This window comes from Schistocerca americana, chromosome 8, assembly GCF_021461395.2.
Source record: "Schistocerca americana isolate TAMUIC-IGC-003095 chromosome 8, iqSchAmer2.1, whole genome shotgun sequence".
NCBI classification, from domain to species: domain Eukaryota; kingdom Metazoa; phylum Arthropoda; class Insecta; order Orthoptera; family Acrididae; genus Schistocerca; species Schistocerca americana.
In genome coordinates this window covers 256,028,318-256,054,178 of record NC_060126.1, presented here as the reverse complement: position 1 = coordinate 256,054,178, position 25,861 = coordinate 256,028,318, and the positions used below count along the sequence as shown (strand labels likewise).

The 25,861-nt window shown below is 40.1% G+C and overlaps 1 protein-coding gene across 1 annotated transcript in view; it reads left to right on the top strand.

Annotated features, from left to right (window-relative positions):
• The window catches only part of LOC124545092 (alpha-tocopherol transfer protein-like), a 90,141-nt gene that overhangs the window by 20,310 nt on the left and 43,970 nt on the right, over positions 1 to 25,861 (top strand). The window lies entirely within an intron of this gene.

Below are 25,861 nucleotides of genomic sequence, written 5' to 3'. Positions count from 1 at the left end.
TGTTTCATTCGACCTCATACCCGAGCCAAGGAAGAACCCACCCTGCCCACATGTTGTTAAGAGAGAAAAGTTAATTTATTTAATATTTTCACCCTGACAGAATGCTTTAGAATGCTCATCCTGACAATTGACAGCATCAAAAGAGAAAACCCAGTTACATTGAGTGACAGAACTGTCACATTTAGTAACACAACTGTTACATTTGATGTCAGAAGCCGTTTTAGTTGTTACAAATTTAAACATTGCCATTGCTTACAACGTACCGCAGTAGTGTAGAGGAAACTGAGACTAACAATTCGATATAGGATAATTGTGGTCCATCGAAGCTGGAAACTATCCCAAATAGGCGTACTAAAACTACCTAAGCTATATCACATGCGCATCGCGCGACACTCTCAATATTCTCGAGTTCTCTTCGCGCAAGCCATTAGTTCTAGAGAAAAAAACTCAATAGGAAATTTAGTTTAGTTTAATTTTGTGCTGTGACACGTTATCGCTGGAGGGTGTTGTTATAGAGTTATTCAAGCCAAACGTACCAAAGTGATATTAAATTTGTTCCGTCCAGAAAACCATGCGACATAGGGCATATGTCCTTATGGATTTTTGTTTAGAATCAATAATACTGTCATCTCTCAAATCACGCACCTTTCCTTCCGGCTCTCCTTGCATACATCGTAATTATAAGATGGTTATATTTTACTTGCCTGCACACATTAGCTATTCTTATCTGTTATTCATATCGTCCATGTATCCACTGACGTTAACATTTAGTTAACAATATACCTTACAGTTTGTTAATGTTTATTCTCTCGGCACATTACCAGTCATATTTTGTATCTTTGACATGTACTCATAAATTGTAACACATCGTGTGGTTTATAAGAGCAGACATTACTTATTTAGACTATGATATGTCACTTAGCACGATAAACAGTGTAGAAAAGACGAGAATAGAAGCTTTCGAAATGTGGTGCTACAGAAGAATGCTGAAGATCAGATGGATAGATCGCGTAACTGATGAGAGGAGGTGCTAAACAGAAATGGGAAGAAGAGGTATTTGTGGCACAACTTAACTTTAAGAATAGATCGGTTGATAGGACCCGTTCAGAGGCATCAAGGGATCACCCATTTAGCATTGAAGGGAAGCGTGGAAGGTAAAAATCATAGAGGGAATCCAAGAGATGAATACACTAAGCAGATTCAGAAGGATGTAGGTTGCAGTAGTTATTTCGAGATGAAGGGGCTTGCGCAGGGTAGAGTAGCATGGAGAGCTGCACCAAACTAGTCTCTGGACTGAAGACCATAACAACAACAACAACAACAACAACAAAATGTCACTTAGTCAGGCTGTACATTTGGTGACATTTCAACTTGCTTTTGAGAATGGCTATAATCCCGAAATCATTCTTCTGTAAAATAAAAGAACGGTAATAGTTCTAATTTATATAAAAACGGTGGAAATTTCTTTAAAAGATTTCTATTGTGTGAGGTCTGGGGCTGTTGGTATCCAGATAGTGGAACCATCACTTGCGTAATTTGAATTTTTCCACAATGAAAGGAGTATATTATCCAAGAAGTACGTTGGATTTAACGGGAAGTTTAACTAAATGTAAGATAACTCATACTGCGTAAAAGCTTTTGATTCACAGCGCACAGGATGGCCCTTAGTTTCTACAAAATGCAACAGATCCATTTTTTAGATTCAGCTTTGCTTTAATGGTGACACAAATAGCGAATCAGAATACAACAGAGCAGGACCTTTCGTCGACGATATATATTCACGACTTCCTGCACAATCAGAATGCAGCTCTCCTTAGAATTACAATGTAATGTGCTGTTAACACTGAAGACACACTGAAATACATCCGCTTTCCATTCCTTAGTTTCTTATGCCATGTGGTATAATATTTAGGGACAACTCAAATGAGACTCAGTGTATTATTTTAGGACTGTAATAAATCATTTGGCCCACACAAGGAGCTACTTCATAAAATCTTTTAGTGGAACTGAATTTTACACGTCGGATGTTCTTACAACGATGTCACTGTAAATATTCTCGCTTAAGAGGTTTGTGATTGACAATATAAGTACGTGTAGAAGCAACAGCAATATCCGTAAGGTGACTGCAATTCGTAGCAGATTTCGTTGTAGTGTAAGCCTATACAGCAGTACAGTTGACAAAAATTTTCAGCACATTCCAAGAGCGTTTCAGAAGTGTTCGTGAATTAACTGACAAAATGCAGCTTTTCAGACTCATGTTTCAGGATTTCCTCTAACAAATATCTTCTATTGTGGTTATGTAAACAGATTGGCCAGTGGCAAGCAGGACTCGCTCACTGAGATTTCCGTACAAACTTAATTTTGTATTTAGACAGGTCATCCATTCCGGGAATCGAAGAATGTTTTAATTTCATGTTTGAAGTCGGATAACAAATATGAAAAGAAATATTCTTTTCGTGGGATATAATTACAAATTCACAATTTTTCTGATTCTTTCCCTTTATTTGTACTGTGAAACCTTTATTCTTGGCAAATTTCGTGACTCTACATCAAGGGAAAGTACCATATAAGTTTTTATGATAGTTTACGATCATCAAAATATGTAACATGAATGCCGTATCTTTTGACTGCATTGACGTACAAGTTTCAAGTTTTTATATCGCCAAGGGACTGAAGACCTAATAGAACAATACTGTTCAGGTTTTAGTCATCTGAGTGCAGGTGATTATGTTGTCGTTATTGTGATCCGAAACAAATAACTGACGCATGAGGAAAGCTTTTAGTGTGAAGAGGGCAAAGGCTTGCACGTGAGATCCAGTCATTACGAGATATTTGTGCGAGAAAAAAAGTTCTACCACGTACTCCAAAAGATTTATTTTGTAGACTGGTTTCAGAACGTTAAAGCTTCATCTTCAATGCACAAAAGTCGACTGTGGTTGTACAAACAGCATACATATGCCACGCCACGGTAGCGTAATACTGCATCAACGATCACAAAAATAGTACACGCGTCCTTGAAATATCGTAAAGAACTGTTCTACGAACATTAATGAGAAAAAGCAACTCTGTTGGCCATTCCAGCATTCTGAAGTGAGAAATTCATAACAATAGCATCTTTCGGTAGTAAGTGACATTCAAGTACATTGTAGACCATCACAAAGGCAAGCTGTCACGTGTAGATTAATTGATGTGGATGAAATACGAGCCTATCTTTGACTCATAAGTTATGAACACCTTATAAAATATACCGGACTGCTTGGCTTTATGATGGTCACGTGTTCGTGTTACGAAGTGCAATTAACGTATGGACGAGCACTCTTATGGACGCTTCATTGGACCCTCTCCTGAGAGTTTATCGTATTGCATTAAAGTAAGGAATAGAGCAGATGCGAAAGAGAGCTCCGAAGTTCATTATGTGTTTCTTTAGTCAGCTTGGAGCGTTACAAAAACGCACAGCAATCTCCATGGGATCACTTTAAAAGAAATTTGTTTTTCGCGTACAGAATCTCACAGAAAATTCCGAGAGCCAACGCTCCAAAATAAGTTACGAAACGTGTTACTTCTTCTGAAATACATGGCGTGTTACGGTGACGACGGAAAAACTAGGGAAATTCCGGCTTACGCAGAAAAGTGTCGGCTGCCATTCTTCCCGCCTGTCGCGCCCTACGCATATAGAATTCTGGTATGAAGGAGGGAAACTGGTTCCTATGCACTTTCTACCCTCCGGTGGTTTGTGGAATGCATTTGAATAATGGAAATGGTAGACGTTCTAAGTGCCATTTTCTTTCCAAACACGCGTTTTCAGTATTAATATGCTCTCGGTACTCTGTTTCATGTCCCTAGATTAATTCCCAGTGTCAATACAAGGAGAAAATATTTCACACATTTATTACTGGAATGTGCATGGTCTTTGTGGGAAGCACTGCTTGTTTATCAGTTACAAACCAAAGACCTATTCACGACGTTGCCGTTTTTACCTCAACATCAAAGAGAGTTTTACAACGAAGGTTGCAACACCTCATTCCAAATAATTAGTTGTGTACAAAACGGAAGTTACTATTGAGAGATTTTTCATGAATTTAATTTTGTTATTCTCTTATAAGAAATTAAAATAAATGAGGCATAGCTTTTGATGACTCCAGTTCTTATAGTTAAAATATTACTGCTGTATTTCTGTATCTCAGCTGTCACAATGAAACATAATGCGTCTGCATTAATGACAGCTGAAAAAAACTTTGTTATTGGTACACAGAACCAGTCAGTGTCCTGACACGGAATTTAGGAAGTTCCTTAATGAATTACTTATTTTATAATTTGTCTCATTATGTTCTTCAGTGCAAGCTGGGAAGTTTACTTTTGTGTTATCAGAATACCTTCTCTTTTTTGGATGCAAATAAGTTACGTACAAGGAAAGACATTTTTTTTTATTTTCTTAACAAATATAAGATTTAGAATGTAATCCACTTCCACACATCTTTTATAGAAGATTTATTTGTAAATTCAACCTTTTTTAATATTTATTCCGTTGGTTCTTGGAGGAATATGGACATGTTCAATACCTTAAATACAGAGTATTAATATTACGCAATAATATTTATTTAATAGTCCGTTATGAACCGACTTCGCATTCTTAGGCCTTTTTCAGATAACTCTAAACAGATACTTCTCAAAACGTCAGCGACAGTTCATAGTTGTACAAAGATTGTTTTACAAAGATACGTAACATTTCGTCACTGTGTCGATACATAACACAAGCATAATGCAATTCCCTAAACAGATAATGAAAAAATAAATCTTAGATTAACTACTACAGTATGAAAACCCTATAAATTAATATAGTTTTAATATTTGAATATACTGTATCTAAGATTTATTTGTTCATTGCCTCTTTACGGAATAACATTATGCTTGTGTTTTCTATCGACGTAGTCGCAAAATGTCACATATCTTTGTACAACAATCTTTGTGCAAATATGAACTCTCGCTTAAGTTGTGTGGACTATCTGTCTAGTATTAAGTTGTCTTACGATGGACTAAGAATCCGCTTCATAACGGACTATTAAATAAATATTGTGGAACATTAATACTGTGTATTTAAGGTTTTTAAATTTCGTTCTTCCTTCACTCACAAATCTTTTCGTACCCTGGATGGTATTTTCAACTACTCTTGCTTTACAGACAAGGAGCTGCTCTCTTCTATACAGTGAAATAGGGAACACACTTTTAAGGTTGTCTTGGATTTTGATTCCTTCTGGTTGTTTACAATTGTAACTGATGTACCAGTTTTGGTATTAAGTTCACTTTAGTGTTGTTTATCCACTACATACTTGTGATAATCTTTTTAACTGAACACAGAGTTGTATGTTGACGTTTCAAATGCAACAAGGCGGAATAGTTGCAAAACTGGTAAGTCTGTTATGCAAATATGTTTTATATGCAATATATTCCCCTCGAAGAACATAATACTGTTTCCAGCATTATTTGTGAAGCAATGAAACTCACACTCGGCAAACTGGAGAGTTGCTTTGTCCAGGGGGCGAATAAGCCGTAAATACAGTAAGACAGATAATGTGGTAGTTCAGGTTCGTAATTCGCCTTATAATAACGATGAGTTGTCTGCCTAGAGTCAAGGTTTCTATTCAGAGGCGCAGTAATGCTCTGATTTGTGCCTCCTTTGCTCGTTAATGGTGCCAGGGACGTACAGGTCACAGGAACGGGGGATTTGTGTCACAACGAGGCAACGCTTCAAGGAAATGATCGATCGCGTTTCGGTTAAGTAACAGGTTAACACGTCTCCCAACGGCTTCACGCTACTCAGCTAAACCAGAACTCTGAAAATAATCAAGGCGCAATCACGCAGCCTGCTTACGCATAAGGTTTCACTCCGTGGCGGCGTGCTGTTCTTCAGTTACAGTAATGTTTTACGAAGTACCGGAAGTTAGTTACGCTCAAGATACCGCAACTGGCAGTTTAATTCCCACTCTAGTATCAAGGAGTTTGCAGAGATGGAAGTGGTTTCTCACATGGTAACTGGGAACAGCAGGGAGAAAACCTGCTTACACACAAATTGATTTGTCGATGTCGTTCATGCACCCATGTTGACTGCTGTTCATCAGCGACGAGGGCTGGAATTTGCATGTCAGCTAGAGGTCTACCTACGTGGCACAGCACCATTTTTATGCCCAGCATACACGCAAAAAATAATGACAAAATGGCTATACCATCAAAAAGTATAAATTTCTGCCAAGGGAGGAAGTATCAGGATGTGTGTGTTAATTTTATGTCGAAAGCAATCTTCATAGTCTCGTTTTCGGTTGTCTATTCAAGTTCATCGTAGTGAACACCGGTACGGTCTTGATTGTCTAGAAGTTTGTGGTCCGAACCATATAATGTTCCTGTGATAGACCGGAAGTCCAATTGGCTATCAGCAACTTTCATTACTGCTGTATGCACTGTTCCTGTGAAAACTTAACAGCAAAATAAAACAAAATGGTGTGGTTGTTCCGAAAAAGTTATCTTTTTGAACATACTGAAGTCAGGTAGGCCCGAAGTGACATATTTCATGATGTCGAAATAGCGCTATGTTGATGAAGAAAGTTTTCAGTCAACATCGAAATATTTTCATCTCTGCAGACATAAGAGAAACTGATTTTAGTTTTGTAGATACGAATGATGCTGTGTACATTATTTTACTGGTCTTTATTACTTTGGTTTCTGTCCTCTGCCAAACGCATAACGATTTTATCTTGTTTGCATTATCGAAATATGTTTCAAGAGCAGTGGCTCCTACTTTATTTTCAAGAAAAGAAAGGGTAATTTTCAGTTTTTTGAGTATCATAACAATAGGTTTTAGATCACCATTATTTCAGACCGAAATATTATGAGCCTGTTTGATTTTAGTAACGGTGCTTATCTTAACGTGTACAAGTTGTGTTTGAAATCTGACAGGTACATTTTGTGGTCTAGTGGCATATCACCCGAAAAGATGTAATGCAATAGTCACAGTTTTTACCTCTAAAATGCTTTTGCCGAAAACTTTGCTCTCATGTATGTTGCATATAATATTTTCTCTACGTGCGGAATGGCCGCGCGGTTCGAGGCGCCATGCCACGTACTGCACGATCCCTCCACCCGGACGTTCGAGTCCTCCCTCGGTGATGTGTGTGTGTGTTGTTCAGCCTAAGTTAATTTAAGGTAGTTTAAGTAGTGTGTAAGTCTAGGGACCGATGACCTCAGCAGTTTGGTCCCTTAGGAATTCACACACACACACAATGTTTTCTCGGACACTTTTTTCGCACCTATAACTTCTTCACTGTTGCTTTGTTTTCTTAGCATGCATTAAGAAACGCATGAAGTAATCCTTTAGGTCACACAAAGTGACTTTTTTAAAGCCATGCTACTGCGCACTTGTTATCTATGTTACTTTTGTCCAGAAAGGGATCGTTTTGAGCTATTCTGTTCACTTTGTAATTTTAGTGAAGGCTCTTTCTTTGGATTAAGGACATTCAGGAGAGTTTCAGTATTTGTTGCGGAGATCAACCGGAAATGTGGAACACGACTACTACATTTTAAAGCTTTTGAGCTACTCATAATAAATGTTTTTATGCTCTGAGCAACGTTTGGCCCTAGTGTACAAACCGGGGTAAAGAACAACTAGAGAGACCAGAGCTGTGTTAAACTCGTTTAAGAATGTGCTGTTGGTTCTGGATTTTTCTGTACATCGTTTGTACGTCAATTTATTTTCTGCCCTGGTTTTTCTAATCTCTTTATACCTGTATATTTTCTTTTATTTTTTATTTTATTTTATTTCATTTTTTACCACGCGTTATGATGTGCCATTTATTGTTCATTAAAGTGTTGCTGCCTTAGCATGGGCCTTGTGCTAGTACTGAATTGCTTTACCTGTCTTCAGTTTTGTCTGCAATTTGTTCTATCGTTATGTGTCTCTTTATTTTGCTATTTAGTTTGTTTATTGTTTGTGGGTTTTCATCTGCTCTGGCTATTTGGTGTGCTATTAGTTCTTGCGTGTATGTCTGAACTTTGTGTTACTTGTTGTCAGTAAACTACTTTCTTGATTGTACACTTTACCATCAGGAAGTTTGTAGTTCCTATTCCTTGAAGTTCATTCTACGTAGGGAAAGATAATAAAGTCAGGAAAAGCCTATACTCTATTGCTTCATATTCAGTTTACTCTGATTGCTCAAATGTTTTTGAAATATCTACATTCATACTCTACAAAGCACTGTGAAGTATATGCTGAAGGTACCGTTCATTGTATCAGTTATAATGGCTCGTTCCGGCTCCATTTACCCACGGAGCACTGGAAGAATGACAGGCTGAACGCCACTGTGCGCAATGTAATTAAACTAATTTTGTCCTCGCCATCCCTAGGGGATCGATACGTGAAGTATGTCACCAGATTCATCTTTTATGCTTCTAACCTAAGAAGACAACCACGCATACAGTTTCCGGGCTTTATAATATTAATAATGCAAAAATCTCTCACTATTTACATTTGAATAATAAATAAACTCTTCGTTTCAGCTGGCTTAACACGATATTTTATCTTTCAGAAAGAAAGCCTTTACACGACTTACTAAATACTGATACTGGGCTCCAGCTCATTGTAAAGAATCTACTCCATATACTGCATTACAGCTTGCGCACTGTGAAACGATAAATCGGCTGCAGTGCAGGGCAGGAGATTTGAACCTTCAGAACAGCACTAGTAACTGACTTAACAAATGAGCGAACCATACAGCAATGCTTGTCTTCTTTTCGAGTTTAAAATGAGATGATGTTAATAAATGAGAACAGACCTTTGCTAGGTAAACGTCCGGACTTTGAAATCCGCAGTTTCTGTCCATTACAGGTGTTTGGGCAATAAAATAGGCTAACCTCGCACGAAACAAACAGTCCTGTTCTGAAGGATTTTTAAGATGCGTTTAATATCGAGCAGTACAAGCTGTCATCAATTATGACAGCTGTTTTCACTCAAACTCGGCATGAAAAATTCAATAATTAACGTTCCAGTTTCAAAAGATGCAGAAAGAGTACTACTGCGCAGAGTAACATTAAATTTAAAGAGCGTATTATTGAGCAGAGGAAATTCCGTAGGAAAAAGTAACGAAAATTTTACCAATGAGAGAACTGTTAGCATCTTAACGTAAACAGTGTCTGCTAAAAATGACAGATGAATTCCAATACGACGCTATGGTTTGATTTGTATATCATCCGTGCTGTTCAGTGTACATCACTGCACAAGTTCGGCAGCCGACAATTATGGCAATGTTGGCTAGGTAAGCGCATCTACAATGGCAAGGTTGTACCACGGCGGATGGCAAAAATGGAATTTTTATTGTCCAAAAACGCATGAAAAGCAAATTGACATCGATTATTAATTACCTTGGGACCAAAAACCGCATAAAAATCAAAATGACATTGGTTTTTTATGCCGTGAAACTGACGTAGTACTTGTTCCATATACTGTCCATCGTTTTCTGCCACAAGTTGAAACCGAGAAACATGTTCCGCAACAGTTCGGAGCGTCTGGGGGGACACGTTCAGAACGCGTTACGCAGTGCTTGCCTTCAATTTAGCTACGTTTGTAGTGGGAGTACTGAACATATATTTCTGATAAACCCATAGCCAGAAGTCACACGAATTAAGATCACGTGATCTGGGCAGCCAGGTTGTAGGGCGATGACGACTGATAACTCTACCATTTCTGAAAGCCTCCGCAGCAACTGCTTCGATGACTGTGCTATGTGCACAGGAAAGCCGTCTTGCTTAATAATGATACTACCCACATACCCAGGCTGTTGGACTATTGGAATAATGTTGCTGCACAAAAGGTTCACAGAACATTTATCAACAACGGTACAGGTAACAGGTCCCACAGGACTCACTTCCTCGAAAAAGTACGACCTCACGATGTCAGCCAGAAACGTCACGTGTGCAGAATGAAGTGGTACCGGCTGGTGTGGGTGCGAATTTTCCGTTGCCCATATCCTGTAATTCAACGTGTTGATATGTCCTTGGAAATGAAAATGAGCTTGAAAATGTCCATAGAATATTCCATGGCCATTTATTGTCCACTTCCATGTGAACAAGATATTCCGGAGGGAACGTTTCTATTGCTGGCAGTTCAGCAGGAAGCAATTCCTGAACATGGGTGATTTTGGACGGATAACAGTGCAGCATGTTTCGTAGGATTTTATGCACCGTGCTCGCGAGTCTGTCCAACGTCCGGGCAATTCCCCGGACTTCTCATTAATATGAGGAGAACAAAGAAAACTGTTGACATATTGTTTACTATTTAGCATACATGTTGTGCTCAAACATGGAGCTCATCCGAGAGCATAATACAATACCTTCTACATGAATGAAGATAAAAATTTGAGGTGAACATTAACTTGCGCATTGAAACTAAAAATTTACCTCGACAACAGCCGTAAGTTGTGTGGTTTCTGATAGGCTCTGTCTACCTGGCGCAAGCACATGGCTCCCTCGGTCTATCCTTACCTGATGTGCGTCAAGTAGAACTGGCAGTAACACAGCAGCAAAACGTGTTTTCCATTCTTCGTTTCAGCATGTGAACTTCAGATGCGTTGTTTTCGTAGGATACGGCTTAAAGCATTCGGTGGCGGCACAAGCAGTTTCAAGACACTGGTTTCTTGTCCCAAGGGGAAAGGCTCAAGTAGTCCCGGGCCTCTTTCAAGACACAGAGCGCATTCAGCAGAATGTTAAATGCAGTCCACAGAAGTGTATTCATCACGCCGGCCGAGAGTTAGCCATTCCTGATGTTTCTATCCCGTGTATGTTGCGGCGTCATTTGTGTTTGGAACCATACATGATTTAATTGCTACTAGTCCTTCATGTTGCTAAACACGTGCAGGGATGTGTGAATTTAATCTGGCCGTGGAGATGGGAGACAACAATTTATTTTGACGTTTAGCAGTCAGTCATGAGGTTAAGTGGCATTTTATTGGAAAAGCGAACCGTTTCATTACAAGAATGTGAGAAACGCAGGAGCCACATTCTACGGATTAGGGATTAAGAGCATCCGTGGCGTTACGCTCATTGTGTCCAATTCGCTAAATTTTGTATTTATGGGTGAATGAGAGAAAAAATACGGAGAGTAAAACGAAACATATTGAATAAGTTAAGTCACTTTCATTTGGATCACAGCTATTGTCATCAAAAACAAGGAAGTAAAAGATCAGAGTTATTGTCATAAAAAACAAGGAAGTAAAAACTACAGATATTACTACTATGTAGGAAATAAAATTTCAAACTCCGGAGGCAGTTTGAAAATTTGTAGGAAATCGTACAGAATTCATTATTTTGAATGCGTAAATGGAAAAGTGTCTTCACTGTACATTCTTCATCAAATAAGTAACATCTATTTCGGAATGATGTGATTTCAAAACTATTGTACATATGAGGAGAGACGACAAATGTATATTTGAACTTTCCCTCTCAGAATCGTTCACACTGACACATCTCGAAATATTACTTATTATCCAAGCTGCTTGCGTAGAAACACAAATCTCTTTTGAGATATGGTCGGTGCAACATGCGACGAATAAAAGCTGGGTGTTTCAGGAGGAATAATCAGTATTTTAGGAGGTGGTGGGGTGGGCTAATACGATTACAACATTTCGTCTAACATGCGTCTAGTTTCTACAGATGACACAGATGCATTTGGTTACTGAAATAAGTTTTCAATTCGCGTCTTGGGACTCTAGGTGATGTGGGTTTATTTATTGACCATCGTTTTTGTTTTAAAATTCAAGTTGTGAATTTGTATTTCAGTTTAATAACTGAATTTTTTAACTATGACTGCGACTGTGCTTTGTTGGCCAATTCTACTGCATCATTTAAATGAGCCGCATGTATTTACATATGCTCAGCATGCCGGTATAGTATTTACGCACAGGTTTTGTAACGGAATTGCTGCGACTGCTTGAAGATAATACGGTGTACCAGTGGTTTTCAAACTTTTTGACTCCACGATTTCCTTGGCCTGAACATGAACACCCGCGGCTACTTCTACACATGACAGCCGACTCGAAGTGTGGCATGAAAATACTTTTTTCAAAAAAGGAAAAAAAAGAAGAAAAAAGAGTAGTTATTTCTTATTAACTGTTGGCGTAACATATTTTAATTTTCTTTTAATGTTGTTATATCTTATTCTCGCAACGATGTCAATGGGAAGGATGGGATTACTCCTTCATTACCAATCTTCAATTTCAAGATTGGAAATTACTATTCGCGTATCTTACTGCACATTCATTTGCGATATATCTTTTGTGTTGATGATTACCAATGCTGTAAACCCTACCTTACATAACGGGATATTGCAGAAAGGTATTAAAGCAGGGGGGGAGGGGGGGAGCTGTTATTTTCTTACGGATACTCGTTCTACATCAAGCACCAAATCACAAGCAGTGATGAGGAAACGAACTTCGATTTCAACGTTGAGTCTGAAGAAATATCAAAAGATTACTCTTGTTCTTCAGTGGTAACCTCTTTACTCAGATAGGAAATAAACCGAAGTTATTATTTTTGTGAAACTATCGTGACGCACAGTTTACAAAACCCTGCGCTAGGCGACTGGGGCTGGTGCAATGCCAACCGTCACATTTCACATGAAAGCTCAAATGAACAGAGCATGGGTGAAGCAGAAAATTTTATTCAAAGTAAAGGTTTGTGTATTTCTGACATAATCACTATTTGTTATGACAAAATCGTAGCCGGCTTCGGTCCACCATGACCGTATTCACAATCTTTAGGGGGCATCTGGAGATAAAATGTTTGTGCACTTTCGACTCATGACTGAGCATGGACATTTGTTTCCAAAAGCATATACAGATAGCCACTGCAGGCCGAAACCGGTTATGATTGTGTTATATGAAATAGTTATCGCGTCTAAAATAAACAAAACTTCATAGTGAGTCATTACCGTCTCCTTAAACGTAATGTTGTCTTTCCCATAGACCATATTCAGCTGGTAGAACGTTGTACCTGAACAATATATACAGAATTCCAGTAAGTAACAGAGTGCTCATACAAGAATATAGCGTATATTACGTATGCACAGCCTCTGTCCTTATCATTTATAGGGGATTCAACATCTTGGAGGCAGACGATTGGAATATTTTCGTTGGCTAATTTCAAATCGCCATTAACACTGTTAACTGGTGACGACACTTTCACTCGTGCCGCTATCAATAACACTAGTAACTTCTATCAATGGCCCGACAAACGCCTCTTGCCTTTCTGGAGACACATTTTCCAGAAGTGACACAATTTCAAATTCTTTACTGGTCTCATACAGATATGATTTTGTGTATGTAGACTGAAGCGGCGGGTGAAAATTTGTACCAAGGTCGGGAATCGAAACTGGGCCTCTTGCTTACTTTGCAGGTGTGTTAACCAATAAGTGGCACAGCGGTTCAGACAGCTGCCGGCTTACCCTGGCACGTCTCCCTCCTCAATCCATAATCTCACTGCTACCCCCCAGTCTACTTTAAATTCCCCCTTACACCACGAACAGAATTGCCGAGGCTGTCCATGTTCTGGAACAGCATCTCAGCAACGAACATGAATGGGGAATCCAGGCTGAAACCCAGAGGCAGGTAGTTATACAAATGAAATGACACAGTTTCGGATACCTTACTGACCTCATACGGATATGATTTTATGTATACAGACTGAGACATTGTCCAGTTGTGCAGTTGTGTGAACCACTGTGCCAAGGTAGCTTAGCGGCTAACGCACCTGCCAAGTAATCAAGAGGCCCAGTTTCGATTCCCGGCCTTACTACAAATTATTACTCGCCGCTTCAGTCTATATTATAAAATCACTTTTAAGAATGTTTCTCTCTAGATGTGTGATGTGCTGTGGAAGAGATCAGTTGATATAGTCTATTGTGTTACAGCATAGACTTACAGGCAACTATAATCTAGACTTTCTTGGGAACGACCTTTCAGGATCACTATAATGCGATCGTTTGTCTACAAGGACGGGTACGTTCTTCCAGTACGATGGAGCCCTTGCATATTCTAGTCGTCAGGTGACCATAATCTAAAACAAACTTTCTCCGGAACACAGATCAGTGGAAATGGTACATCCCTTGAGCAACAAGGTTGCTGGACTTTACCCCTGTAGATTTTTGGCTGTGGAGGTGACTGAAAGGCGTAGTAAGGCTACAAACATAGGACACGAAGTGTCAGTATGGATTGTCAGTAGTGCTGCCTCTCCGTAAAAAAACGCCAAGACACTCTAAGGAGAGCTACACGTCCTGTGGTCAAGAGAACTAAAAGTGCATTGAAGCCTCGAGGTGCGATTTATGCCTACTGTGAGCATAATCATCCGCCTTGACTATTTGCGTGGCTTCAGTTCTAGCAACTCTATCTCTGTGACGAAAACAAAAACAGCGAGGCCATCGGATGTGGGAAAAGAAATGTTAGTAACATGTAATGTGGAATGTGTCATTCGAATTATTCTTTGTTACCGCATCCACAAACTCCATCCCAAGTACTCAGGTAAGACAGCGATGCTGTCTTTCCAACTACTGTCCAAACTATATCTCGCAGAAGCAGTAACAGAAATAAAAGAGGTTCCAGAGTGGTATTAAAATTCAAGGTGAAAGGATATCAATGGTAAGATTCACAGATGTTATTTCTATCCTGAGTGCAAGTGAAGAAGAATTACAGAATCTGTTCAATGGAATGAACAGTGTAATGAGTACATAACATCGATTGAGAGTAAATCGAAGAAAGACGATAGTAATGAGAAGTAGCAGGAAAGAGAACAGCGAAAAACTTAACATTAAAAGTGATGATCAATAAGTAAACAAGCTAAAGAATTCTGCTACCTAGGCAGTAAAATAACCCCTGACGGACGGAGGAAGGAGGATATGAAAAGCAGACTAGCACAGCGAAGAAGCGTATTCAAGGCGAAGAAAATTGTATTAGTTTCATAGGACATTATTACAGGAAAAAATTTCTGAGGATATACGTCTGCAGCACAGCATTGTGTGGTAGTGAAACATGAGCAGTGGGAAAACCGGAAAATAAGAGCTTCGAAGCATTTGAGATGAGCTGCTGTGAAAAATTCTGAACATTAGGTGGACTGTTAACGTAAGGGATGAGGAGGTTCTTCGCAGAATCTGCAAGTAAAGGTATACAGTCTGGTCCATTGATAGTGACCGGGCCAAATATCTCACGAAATAAGCATCAAACGAAAAAAACTAAAAAGAACGAAACTCGTCTAGCCTGAAGAGGGAAACCAGATGGCGCTATGGTTGGCCCGCTAGATGGCGCTGCCATGGGTCAAACGGATATCAACTGCGTTGTTTTAAACAGGAACCCCAATTTTTTATTACATATTCGTGTAGTACATAAAGAAACATGAATGTTTTGGTTCGACCACTGTAATAGCCACAAACGTATAATTACGTGGCATCACGTAACATTCCGCCAGTGCGGACGGTATTTGCTTCGTGATACATTACCCGTGTTAAAATGGCCGTTTACCAATTGCGGAAAAGGTCGATATCGTGTTGTATGGCTATTGTGATCAAAATGCCCAACGGGCGTGTGCTGTGTATGCTGCTCGGTATCCTGGACGACATCATCCAAGTGTCCGGACCGTTCGCCGGATAGTTACGTTATTTAAGGACACAGGAAGTGTTCAGCCACATGTGAAACGTCAGCCACGGCCTGCAACAAATGATGATGCCCAAGCAGGTGTTTTAGCTGCTGTCGCAGCTGATCCGCACATCAGTAGCAGACAAATTGCGCGAGAATCGGGAATCTCTAAAACGTCGGTGTTGAGAACGCTACATCAACATCTATTGCACCCGTACCATATTTCTATGCACCAGGAATTGCATGGCGACGACTCTGAACGTCGTGTACAGTTCTGCAACTGAGCACAAGAGAAATTACGGGACGATGATAGATTTCTTGCACGCGTTCTATTTAGCGACGAAGCGTCATTCACCAACAGCGGTAACGTAAACCGGAATAATATGCGCTATTTGGCAACGGAAAATCTACGATGGCTGCGACAAGTGGAACATCAGCGACCTTGGTGGGTTAATGTATGGTGCGGCATTATGGGAGGAGGAATAATTGGCCCCCATTTTATCGATGGCAAACTAGATGGTGGTAATGTTCTATCGATGTTACTACAAGATGTTTCACTGCATGACAGAATGGCGATGTACTTCCAACATGGTGAATGTCCGGCACATAGCTCGCGTGCGGTTGAAGCGGTACTGAATAGCATATTTCATGACAGGTGGATTTGTCGTCGAAGCACCATACCATGGCCCGCACGTTCACCGGATCTGACGCCCCGGATTTCTTTCTGTGGGGAAACTTGAATGGTATTTGCTGTCGTGATCCACCGACAACGCCTGACAACATGCGTCAGCGCATTGTCAATGCATATGCGAACATTACGGAAGGCGAACTACTCGCTGTTGAGAGGAATGTCGTTACACGTATTGCCAAATGCCTTGAGGATGACGGACATCATTTTGAGCATTTATTGCATTAATGTGGTATTTACAGGTAATTACGCTGTAACAGCAAGCGTTCTCAGAAATGATAGGTTCACAAAGGTACATGTATCACATTGGAACAACCGAAATAAAATGTTCAAACGTACCTACGTTCTGTATTTTAATTTAAAAAACCTACCTGTTACCAACTGTTCGTCTTAAATTGTGAGCCATATGTTTGTGACTATTACAGCGCCATCTATCTCAAAGCGAAAAAATGGTCCAACAAAAATATTCATATTTTATTACGTACTACACGAATATATATATATATATATATATATATATATATATATATATATATATATATATATATATGTGTGTGTGTGTGTGTGGGGTTTCCTATTTAAAAAACGCTGTTGATATCCGTTTGACCTATGGCAGCGCCATCTAGTGGGCCAACCATACCGCCATCTGGTTTCCCCTTTCAAGCTAGACGAGTTTCGTTCTTTGCAGTTTTTTCGTTTGATGCTTTTTTCGTGAGATATTTGGCCAGGTCACTATCAATGGACCACCCTGTATATGGGAAACACTGACAAGAGTAACGAACAGTATGATAAGACATGTGTTAAGGCATCAGGAAATAACTTCTATGGTGCTAGAGACATGTGTACAAGTTAAAAACAGTAGAGGAAGACAAAGATTGGAATAGATCCAGCAAATAACTGAAGACGTGGGTGGCAGTTGCTTCTCTGAGATGTATGGGTTAACACAGGAGAGGAATTCGTGGCGGACCACATTAAACCAGTCAGAAGACTGATGACGAAAAGAGAGAGACAGACCTTCTCCTAAAATATTTACATTTCCTCCTGAAGCAAAACTGTGTGGATATATAATATTACTTCTACATTTTGTAATAAATACGATCAGGGTTGAGAATTCTTCCACATATTGCACAGAGAGAAGCTGATTTATTTGTAGTGTTTGCTGTTAATTCTTAGAGCTCTTGTAAAGAGTGTTCATGGTCACGCACTTAGTGAAAAGTTTCTTACGTAGTTAGAAATCAATCAAACAAAACTAAACTATTAAAATATAGGAAAAAGTCTTGGACAGCTGACGTGCCAGCTTAAAATTATGTGAAGAGTAGTTTTAGAATAATTTTTTGCATATAATTGTAGGGAGAATGTTGTACGTTACTAGTCGTACTTCCACACACATCGCTCATTTTCTGTATTGCCCGTTTTCTACGGCCAGAGACTCGAGTCTACGTGGCAGCGTTTTACCCGCCGTCTCCAGCACGACAAAGCCATTAGTACAACGGCGTCTTCCTTACAGGCGCTAGGATATTAAAATTACAAGTTGTGGATTCCGTTGCTTGGAGAAGCTATTGAACGATAATACGCAGCGACTCGTGACGGCAGACGTCCCTTTGTAATAATGATATCGACCTTTGCGACAGCCGTCGTTAAGAATTACGCAACTGCGAGAGAACTGCATTGTCACAGAATGCGTGTACATAACGCTGCGCAACTAATGTCACCAGAGAATGTCTTGCCTCAACTTGAAACTGCGGATGTAGATTCACCCCATGTAACTCTTGAATTGTATTCAAACGCCCTTTGCGGGAACAGTAATTATGCCTACGCAGTGAGAATACCAAGATCTTTGATTGCGTACACAGCAATACTCGAGAAACGGAGATATTGTATTGCTGGCTACGCACATGCATTAGTATAGTATCATCTACACAACATAATATTGAATTTAGCAGCCTACAAAAGCAATCTTCTATGAGGGAAATATAATATAAGGTACTTGCCTCGAAACTTCTTTCTACCTCGATAAGTTGAGTTTAAATTTTATTAAATTCAAAATTCTCTTCAGTTACGTAGTTACATTGATGAAATGGCAGTTCTCAAATGTATCAGGTGACATGAGAAAAATGTTGGATATGTTTGTTTCTTATTTATAACAAACTGCTCACCTCGCATTTATTAAAAAGACACCTTACATATTTCGAAATTGACAAAAATGATTTGCACGTTGGTCATACACTTGATATGAAAAATAAATTTCATTTGTAAAAGTTTTTCGTGAAAATTGAGCGCACATAATGGTAAGCTTATCAAAAATCTCACTGAAACCTTGAACTTAAAAGAATATCTCTTTGTTTAGAGCTGTACACCAAATTCTCAACCTCTTGGTTTATTTTCACACCTAGCTGTCATCTAAAGCACGTACTTCCCGCTGCGCAGCACTTAAGAAAATAAAGGATTTGTGGTAAATTACGGTCCCGTTGCAGTAGCTGAGGGGATAGTAGCACCATCACACATTAATGTATTGAACACAATTTTATTTGATCATATCTGACACAGTACATGAATCAGCCAGCACACAAAAGCAAAAGTCAAGTTCAAAAGTTCAACCAAAGAGTCCGTTCAGTCAAAGCACGAAGGTGATCGATAGTCGGCACAGATTTATTTTCGGCAGACGTGTAATGATACTGCCTTCAGTTTACAATACAACACGCTGTAGACTCCTCTTTGATAATCCCATGCGAATATATTCACTCTTGAGTGCTATCCGCGGCGAGTAATAAATCCTGTTTCAAATGAATAGTAACATAAATATACTGATTCACAGTTTCGCAGTAAACAATTTGCCAAATTTAATTTCGCGATGTAGGAATAGACTACCACGCACGAATACACAACCACAACAAACAAGATGCTGCACTCGGAATTGCGTCTTGAGTGCTATCCGCGGCGAGTAATAAATCCTGTTTCAAATGAATAGTAACATAAATATACTGATTCACAGTTTCGCAGTAAACAATTTGCCAAATTTAATTTCGCGATGTAGGAATAGACTACCACGCACGAATACACAACCACAACAAACAAGATGCTGCACTCGGAATTGCGTCGAATTATGAGAATAGTGGCATTATAATACGTATGTCAGAGATTCGGAACGCATATATCAGAACAACGCAATGGCAGATGTGAAACCCCCTCTCGTAAGAACTCGTAATTCTGAGTGTTCTCTATATTGTCAGCAGAAATTGTCAACTTCAAAACTTAAACTAGTTAATAAAACACTGAATTTCAAAATTCTATACTGTGTTGTCAGACCATTGCCCGAACTGTTTCTCACCTCCCACCCTTTGCAAACGGAGTTGACGTACGGCTATATTGTCGCTTTGTGATTGGTGGCTGGCTGTTTCTACTCTCGGATGCAACCTTTGGCTAACTTCCAGATGGTTCAGATGGCTCTAAGCACTATGGGACTTAACATCTGAGGTCATCAGTCCCCTAGACGTAGAACTACTTAAACCTAACTAACCTAAGGACATCACACACATCCATGCCCGAGGCAGGATTCGAACATGCGACCATAGCAGCAGAGCGGTTCCGGACGGAAGAGCCTAGAACCCCTCGGCCACTGCGGTCGGCGGGCTAACTTCCGATGTATTATATGCTTCGTGGTATGTTGTCTATATAACGTAACCTAGTAGTGAGATTATTCCTAACAGAAATGCAGTATCGAAAGATATCTACCGCACACGTTCCAGTCTTTCATACAAACAAGCACACTAGGCCAAACATTTGAAACCTTATCGACTTACCACATTAATATCTTGTAACACCTACTATGGTCTTGATAATTCCCTCATTTTAGGCAGGAAGAGAGTCCATAAATATTTTCAGACTGAAGCTAATTTTAGGATTGCATTCTGCAGAGATAAGAGACTGTGGGAGAGTTGTTAGAAGTGTTTCACCCACAGTACCGAATGGCCTCCACGAGTTTTTCACAGAATTAGTGTCAGGTGGCTTAGTGGACGAGATGAGGTGTGATAGGGTACCTGAGGGTTTGTCGAACCAGAAATGTGTGGACGCATCTGTTTGAAGACGGTAATGTCCACAGCATACTCATAATGAAGATGTATAGGGGAGGGCACAAAGTCCCAATCTCTCTCCCATGAAGAAAGAGATTCGTAGCCGTGGATTTGCTTCGGACAAAGAGTTGAACAACACCTGGGTAGAATCATGGCTCTGTAGGCAACCACCTACGTTTTTACATGAAGGCATTGACCTCTTTTCTGACAGTGGCATAAATGTATTAAGAGTTTTGGCGATTACTTTCGAAATAATAAGCAGTTTACTTACTTATTTTTCATCTGCCTCGTTATCATTTGGCTACTCCCTTTGGGCATAGGCTTCAGCAGCAAGTTACACCCCGCCTACGGCGTGTTGGCCATTCACAACAGAGATCCCACCGCCTCTACTGACTCTCCTCTACTACAATGTCTGCACAGGCGTGGGCCAAGATATTTCGTGTTCACTTTACACTGTACGGTGAGACTAAACTTTTTTCTTAGTAGGTTTTCTCATTTAGAGTCTGTGTTTATATGAAAACTTCTTCCATAAAAGAGTGGTTGAATAATACAGACAGTCGTGTGTGGTTCGCCATGTATGAAGCTGAAGAAGTATTTCGTAGGCACATCATGTCTGTATTTGCTGAATGTATTCCAGTCTCTGTCATCCCCTACAGTTTTAATCCTCTAAAGTTCTTTCCAGTACCACGTATGTTACTCTCTGATGTCGTAATACATGTCCTACCATTCTGTCCCTCCTTTTTGTAAGTGTTTTCGACATGTGCCTTTCTTCACCAACTGTACAGAGAACCTCCTCGTTTCTTACCTTATCGGTCCACCTGATTTTTAACATTCTTCTACAGCACCATTTCTAAAATGTTTGTATTCTCTTGTGTTCCGGTTTTCCTGCAATCCAGGATTCACTGCCGTACAGTGCTATGCTTCAGATGTACATTCTAAGAAATTTCTCCCTCAAATTGAGGCCTATGTTTGATACTAGTAGACTTCTCTGGGTCAGGGATGTGCTCTTGGCCTCTGTGCTAGTCTGCTTTTATGACCTCATTGCTTTGTCCGTCATGTGTGTTTATACACTGATTGGCCAAAGATGCTGGAATAGGCATGCGTGTTCAAATACAGAGATGTGTAAAGAGGCAGAATACGGCACTGCGTTCGTCAACGCCCATCTAAGACAAGTGTCTGGCGCAGCCTTTAGATGGGTTAGTGCTGCTACAATCACACGTTATCAAGATTTAAGTGAGTTTGAACGTGGTGCTATAGTCGGCGCAGGAGCAATGGGACACAGCATCTCCGAGGTAGCAATAAAGTGTGAATTTTCCCGTACGACTATTTCACGAATGTACCGTGATTATCATGAATCCGGTAAAACATCAAATCTCCGACATAGCTGCGCCCGGAGAAAGATCCTGGAAGAACGAGACTGAAGAGAATCATTCAATGTGATAGAAGTGCAACCCTTCCGCAAACTGCTGCAGATTTCTATTCTGGACCATCAACTAGTGTCAGCTTACGAACCGTTCAACGGAACATCATCGATACGGACTTTCGGAGCCGAAGGCCCACTCCTGTATGCTTGATGACTGCACGACACAAAGCTTTACGCCTCGCTTGGGCCCGTCAACACCAACACTATACTGTTGATGACTGGAAACATGTTGCTTGGTTGGAGGAGTCTCGATTCAAACTGTACCGAACGCATGGACGTGTACGGGATGGAGACAACCTCATGAACCCATGGACACTGTCAGCAGGGGACTGTTCAAACTGGTAGAGGCTCTGCAGTGGCGTAGCGCGTGTACAGTTGGAGTGATATGGGGACACTGATACGTCTTGATACGACTCCGACAGGAGACACATGCGTAAGTATCCTGTCTGATCACGTACATCCATTCATGTCCATGGTGCATTCTGACGGACTTGGCAACTCCAGCAGGACAATGCGATGTCCCACAATCAAAAGTTGCTACGGAGTGGCTCCAATAACACTCGTCTGAGTTTAAACACTTCCGCTGGCCACCAAACTCCCCAGACATGAACATTATTGAGCATATCTGGCATGCCTTGCAAAGTGCTGTTTAGAAGAGATCTCCACTCCTCATACCCCTACGGATGTATGGACAGCCCTGCAGGATTCATGGTGTCAATTCCCTCCAGCACTACTTCAGACATTAGTCGACTCCAGGCCACGTCGTGCTGCGGCACTTCTGCGTGCTCGCGGGGACCCTACACGATTTTAGGCAGATGTACCAGTTTCTTTGCCTCTTCAGTGTATTTACAATGTAGCAGAATTATTTAACTTCATCTACTTCGTAGTCACCAGTTTTGATGTTCAATTTGTCGCTAATCATCACATAACGGATATTAAATGATTAAACTTTTGCTTCATTCGGAACTGATGTCCATCATCATCATCAGCATCATCGGTTTGAGATGTGGCCCCCTGGAGCGAATACACTCTCCGTTTGGTTATGGAATCTTGAGAAATTTGTTTCGTACCGGAAACAGTTCCTGTGATTGCTGCCTAGAGGCTGGTATGAAATACGTGTAGCTCTTCCCACCGCACCCCAGACGCGTTCTGTGAGTGACAAATCATGGAACTACCTGGACAAATCAAGGGTCCGTACATCGCTCTAGGCCTGTCACGTGTTAACTTTGGAGACTGATTAAATTTCTCTAGTTTTCTACCAATGAACAGAAGCAGAACATAGACTGAATCTATGTGATCGTTCGATTTCATATACCCATATATGGTTACATCCATTTATCTGTATGAGTTGATGATTCCAGTTACGACACGTTGATATTGTAGCTATAGGATACTATGTTCTTTTCGTTTTGTGTGGTGCACAAATTTAAACTCCTGAACGTTTAAAGCAAGGTGCCAATATTTGCACATATTTTTAAATCTTATCAAGATCTGACTGAAAACGAGTGCAGCTTTTTTCAGACAATAGTTACAGAAGAAGGCATCATCCAAGAAAAGAGTGGGCTTATTTTTAATACTGTCAGCAAAGTCATTGACATAGAACATGAAGAGTATAGGTGGCAACACGTTTCACTGATCCAAGGAGTAAGAGAAGTATGGATCTCGAAAATCCCTGCTCCCTGTGACGTCTCACAAGGTCATTTACAGACACGTTGCCATCGATTTTATCACTGCAGACAGAAGTGAGACTCATTGATGAACATCACACAATGCTACGCAATGTCGCAGTTGATTCTGACTCTGTACCACGTTTTAAGCCTGTGCTGTCTATTGGAAACGGCACTTGGCAGCTTGAGGTCTCAACCCATCTTTTTCTAATCTGTTCCCGATAGGTCTTGGTGACACGCTGCCTGTAACCTGTGCTCGGATGTCAGGTGCTATCATCAGTCTATTCGTCTGATCCAATCAAACAAAATCCTACGATCTTCTCAATGTGCAGCCCTTCTGGAACGACACGTCGCTACTCTTGTTACACTGGTTCTTCTTGCCACATACTGCATTACAGTATACTTTGTGAGTGATCCGTCGGATTATATTTTCTTTGCCCTCATGGAAATGACACGTAGTCCGAAAGATGGCCATAAGCTACACGTGCACATCCTCTGGGCATATTCGATCGGTATATTGTGTCGCGATCAGTAACGATCATGTACTCACGCCTGTCTTCATCTGTGGGAATGGCTTTATTGTCTCCTGAAAACGCCGAAAACAAGTTCCTGTAAGGATAACGATATTAATTGACATATCCCACAGGCTTGGAATATCAGTTTTGAAGCGTTCATTCGAGGTGTTCTTGGTGTAAGACTCTCATTACTGTCAATGTCTGTCCATAACATTTTAGAAAAATGCCACATGACCGTGGGAAAATTTAATTTGGGTTTTTGTTGTTAATGCAATGTAAAATGCAGTAAGTATCATATTGAGCGTATGCCATGTCCTGGATTGGCCATACTATTAGGCCTGCCACACGGTCCAAACCTCTTAAGAAATTCAGTCCAGGACGTCTCCGCTGTTTGGTTTTTAAAAATTGATTTGTGTTTTCTCGACTTGAAATGTTGAAGCGTTTGAGCAGATCTTCATTTACTCCAAAAGTAAAATGTAATATTGATGACAAACTAATATAATCTTATTGCAACAGGAGCTGCAGCTGCGATGAATTTTTTGAATGATTTCGTGATGCCGTCATCTGCCATTACCTTCATTTGAAGTACGATTGTACAATTTTGGCCTTAGGCCATTTTCAAGTATTTTACGGACAATTCCTTAATGGTATATAATGCCATGCACGTCCTTTTCTTAGGTCTGCATGCAACTGTCACGAAATAAACTAGAAACATCTTTTTTAGCTCTGCAACAACTGTTCAAAAGGAACGCGCTTCCAAAATAGCGAAAAACTGTTTCTAGTTTATTTTGCGACAATTACATGCAGTCATAAGAGCAAGGTCGTGCATGGCATAATATACCATTAAAGAATCGTCCATAAAATACTTGAAACTACAGTGGTCCAATGAAGGCCATAAAATAGATAATAATAATAATAATAATAATAAAATAATACGGGACACTGTTCCATCTAGCCAATCCTTGCCCACTACGCTGTTATATGTCGCTTCTAGCAACTCTCATATAGATTTGAAATTTACAAGTGCAGTTTCATTTTACATCTGCCCTAACAGCTCACAACGCCGGCGATGATTTATACATTTCGATAAACTCAGTTTAAAACAAGCTTTCGCCTTGTTTTGAACTCATTTTCTACGCGACAACCTCTTTTTTGTGCAGAATGCGAGAGACTGTCGAGGATATTGTCAATTCTGCTCACAGACGGCACAGTATTTCCTGGCAGCGCAATATATTTCCAAAATATCTGATGTAGTCAATATTACTGCGTAACCTCTCAATGTCACTCCTAGACAGTCAATATTATTTCGCATCCGGGATATATTATCAATGATGTTCACCGTCTAGGATACGCTTAAAGGAATCGGAAATGGGGATGGGGGATTGGGGGGAGAGTTAACCAGTATTTGCTGCTCTATTAATAAGATTTCAGCATTCAATGCAACATTCGTCACACTTGAACTTACCGAACCAGTGTGTGTATGGAAGGACTCCGTTTCCAGATGAAGTATCGACAGTTCAAGGCAGCACGTTTTCCGATATTACATAATCACCTCCTATGCGTTAATGTTCGATAGTGTTTAATTATTATATTACACAGGAAATAGCTCATTGCTCATTTTATAGTGTTCAGCTAGTTTTACTGGTTATGATTATGTATTTTTTATATTACCAATAGCATATCACCAAGTTTTGATCATGGTTTCAGATGTATCTGATAGTTTTTTAAATGACAACATCTTTCGGGAATTACTGTTTATTTTCCACTTTTGTACAATTTCGGACCAAATGTCTTTTAAGTGGTAGTTTACGTGCTCGAGGACAGGGTACCAAGCTGTCC